Here is a 4,115-nt window from a genome sequence, read left to right as displayed (position 1 = left end):
AGAATAGATCTTTGTAGAACCTTTCAGTTCTCACCATGTAGATAACTATATTCTCCAGCTACTGGTGAGATCTATATTTTCCAAAAACCCCAGTCAGCCACCTGGCACCTTCCCAATAACCCATCCTGATCCAAAGAGGTAGCCTCACCCGGAACCTGGGAAAATGGAATAAATAAAGGGGAAGATGGAAGAGAACTCTCTCATTGACCACATTCCTCGTTTCTGACCAGCCATCACCTTTTCACCATCTTAAGAGAAAAAAGAACAGCCTTCAAAAATTAAGTTTGGCCTCACTCATAAATGACAGAACAGCGTTCTCTAAACCAAGGCTCAAAGTTTTATATCACTTATCTTTGAAAGTTTCCATTATATGTCTCAACAAAATTGTAATTTAAGTAATAATCCTTTAAAAAACAAAGGAGAAAGACTTAGATTTCAAGTGATTTTTTCTGAATTACTTAGTGAAAATTTGTGGAAAGACGGTCTTCTGACTAGCAGCCACAAGGTGGCAGCAGGCAATATGTTTTCATCTAACTTTCTCTACTAAGGTTGGTTCCAGAGTGCTGTATTTATTTTGGGGGCATGTCTTCAACTTCATTCTTAGAAACTTACACAAGTACTTAGGATGGGATTAATGCTCTCATAAAGTACAAAATTAAGATAGTTTTAGATTTTTATTTACCATTTTGTCTATGCTGCTGCAAATGTCCTGCTGTAAGATCGTTGTTATATCTCCATGCATTCTAACATCCCATGACCTCTGCATAGAGTTATTTGTGTGCTACACACAATTCTAGAAGTCCCTTATTTTTAGTCAAGTTGACATCACTTATTAAACAAAAACATAGGGATTCCATGGCCCCTGCTCTAGACTTAATGAATCAGAATCTCCGGGGGAAAGCTCTCTGGAAATTCAAGTTCTTATTTCTGTAACTGTGCCCCTATCTGGGCATCTTTGATGAACACCACTCTAAGTGATGATATCCAGCTCTGCCTACGAGTGTTCTACAGAAACTAACCTCCTCCTCTTGTCCTCAACCTTCCCCACCTTATAGCCATTCACCATTGATGCATTTCTCTCCTTTTCTACATCCCTACCATCTTTCCAGAACACTTGGTCTGCTATGCTATGTCATGCCCACCCCTCTTACTTTGTGATTTCTGAGAACCATGGTCGTGGCTTAGTCTAGGGAGCCAAAGCCAGGCCTTTTATCCTCTGAGAGTAAGGACAAGGAGTCCCAGCAGGTTTTATGGAAGAATGAGAGCTGATATAGTCATAGGTTGTCAGAGAAGTCCCATTTCATTTAATACTCCCTTAAAAGCTGCACTGTAGGTATGTTACAGTCATAGAACTGGTCTTTTAATGTATTTGTGCCAAGTGACAGCCTATGTTTAGGTTACTAATATTTTTATAATTTTGATTTTCACTGTGTGTTGTGCTGGCTATAACTCACTCCTTAGAGGATGAGAATCTGGAAAGCAGAAGCCATGCTGTCTTTGTGAATTCCCGCTGGATAGATCGACCATTTCATATTGCTATTATTGGGTAATTGGCAATCTACCTGGCCTTGGAGGAGAAGAAACAGCATTACTGAAATGTTTGCATTGGGCATTGGGTTGGGGGTATGAAGCATAATTACAAAGGTAAGATTTGGAATTTTAATTTCCAGCAACATAGCATGACCATTCTTCAGAAAACCATCTGAGGACTAAAACTGGATTTCAGCTTATAAGCATTTGTCAAACTGGGTAAATGTGAACTTAGGTTTTCACGGCCTTGAAGGGCAAGAAGGACAGGAGACAAAGACCAGGGACTATCAGGGTTGGGTACTTATTAGAGACCCCTACTCATGAGAGTATACTAGAAATAACTAACATTTAGGAAAGAAAATTGTCCATCTCAAACCTTTATATAAAGATTTTTGCGAACTGATCTGAAATCCCAGAAGGCACTTAGAAAGCATTTCAAATAATGCGGAGAGGTGGAGGAAGGGTCCTTAAAGGACCCAGGGAAAACCAAATAGGAATAAGAGACTGTTCTTTGTTGGAGTTTTCAGGAAAGAGACTCTGAGATGGAGACTTGCACACAAGAGGTTTAATACTGATAGGGGAGTGGAAGAAGTGGGATTGGGCTAAAGGAGAGTGTGATTGTGTTGTTGTCACAACAAAGGCCTCCACTGATGACATAGGTAGCTCTAGAACTGGGACAGCCTTTCAGAGTTGCCCTGAATTGTGGCAAGGAGGTCAGGCTTTTATACCCCTGCATCAATTTGGTCTTTGTTTGTAGATACCTGGTGACATAGGGAAGGGGACAGGACATTGAGTGAGGTGGCTTTCTTCAGCCAAGGGCAAACTCTGGAGGGGAACTCAGTCGAGCACTGTCAACATCCAACATTTGCAGCATCTGGGGAAAATGAGTTCCTCAGTTTTAAAAGGTTGTGGGGAAAGATATTGACAGCACATCACAGTACCCACGGGATGATCAAAGGATGGGGATAACCAGTACTGGAAGTCCTAAGCCATGAGAGTTGAAAGAATGTTGCTCTGAAGTCTTGTTAAGAGACACAGAGGTCTGGGTTTCCCTCTTGGCTTCTGCAAATGAAGGTGTGAAATCTTGCTGAAAGGTGGTCCTACTCCCAGAACACAGGCAATTCCTTGATCCCTTTAGATGATGTTTTGTAAAATGATTATTGTAAGTTATGGTCTCTGTTTTTACTCTTCAGAGAGGAGAAAAGAAGAAGAGCCCACTTTCTTACACTTCAATAATCCATTGCTATGGATTGAATTGTGTCCTCCAAAAACTCATATGTGATCCCCAATGTGATGGCATTGAGAGATGGGGCCTATGGCAAGAACAGGGAATCAAAACAATATGTAAACTTTACAAACAAAATTCCATTGAGATTTTGATATCGTGCATTACATTGATAGAATAATTTAGGAGAGAATGTAAATTTCTAATATTTAGTCTTCCCGACCAGAAATACATCATACCACTCCATTTTCTTAAGCCTTCCTTTCTGTTTCCATAAAGTTTCATGGTTTTCTTGTTATAAGTCCTTCATGTTACTTACCAAGTTTATATCTAGATAGTCCATTGACTTTGGTTTTATTAAGAATAGACTTTAAATTATTTTCCAATAAGTGCTATATAGCAGCGGTCCCCAATCTTTTGGTACCAGGGACTGGTGCTCCTACGAGAATCTAATGTCCGATGATCTGAGGTGGAGCTGAGACGGTGATGCTAGGAAGCGGCTGCAAATGCAGATGAAGCTTTGCTTGCTGGCCCACTGCTCACCTTCTGCTATGCAACCCAGTTCCTAACAGGCCACGGACTGGTACTGCTATCAGTCTGCGGCCCAGGGGTTGGGGACTCCTGCTGTATAGGACAGTCATATATTTTTTTGCATTTGATTTATGATCCTATGAAACTCTCTTGATGATTCTCTTGGATTCTTTTTTTGGGGGTGTGGTTAGAAAACAATCATATCATCTACAAATAATGATGGTTTTCTTATGTACTTTCCAATATGTATACCACTTCTACCCGTTTTTTCATCTCATTATGTCTTGAAGAGAACGATGGCACCAAAGACTCCTTACCTCATGTATTCTTTTCTCAGCACATGTATTTTCCCACTGAATATGTTCAGTTTATGCCAACCACCATATTATATATTGTCTTTCAGAAACTGACAGCTTAATTTGTTTGTGTCACATTAGCCTTGTTTATTAACAACCATGAGCCATCTAAGTCATCCATCTAAATCATATCTGTCTTTTAAGTTCCAATTCAAGTCTATGTGTCTAGAAAATGTCCCAGCTCTTGTTGCTCAAACCCATCAACTCTGACAATGAAAGTAGTGTTAAAACTTGAAATACAATGCAAGAAGGAGGCATGTCCTAGGGAAGGCTGGCTGGTTAGCATAAAAATAACTCTCCATGTGGTGTTATGCAGGTGAAGTCACCTATTTCCTACCTTGGGACAAACTCTCAAAACCCCCACAGGTAATTAAGGATTAAAGAAAACACTCATTACCCAAACTTATATACAATGTTTTAACCAAAATACCTAAAAACCATTTATGAATTATTTCAGTAAGACCAGACACTTA

Source organism: Pteropus vampyrus, unplaced genomic scaffold (assembly GCF_000151845.1).
Source record: "Pteropus vampyrus isolate Shadow unplaced genomic scaffold, Pvam_2.0 Scaffold123, whole genome shotgun sequence".
NCBI lineage: Eukaryota > Metazoa > Chordata > Mammalia > Chiroptera > Pteropodidae > Pteropus > Pteropus vampyrus.
Note: the sequence above shows the minus strand (reverse complement) of the source record.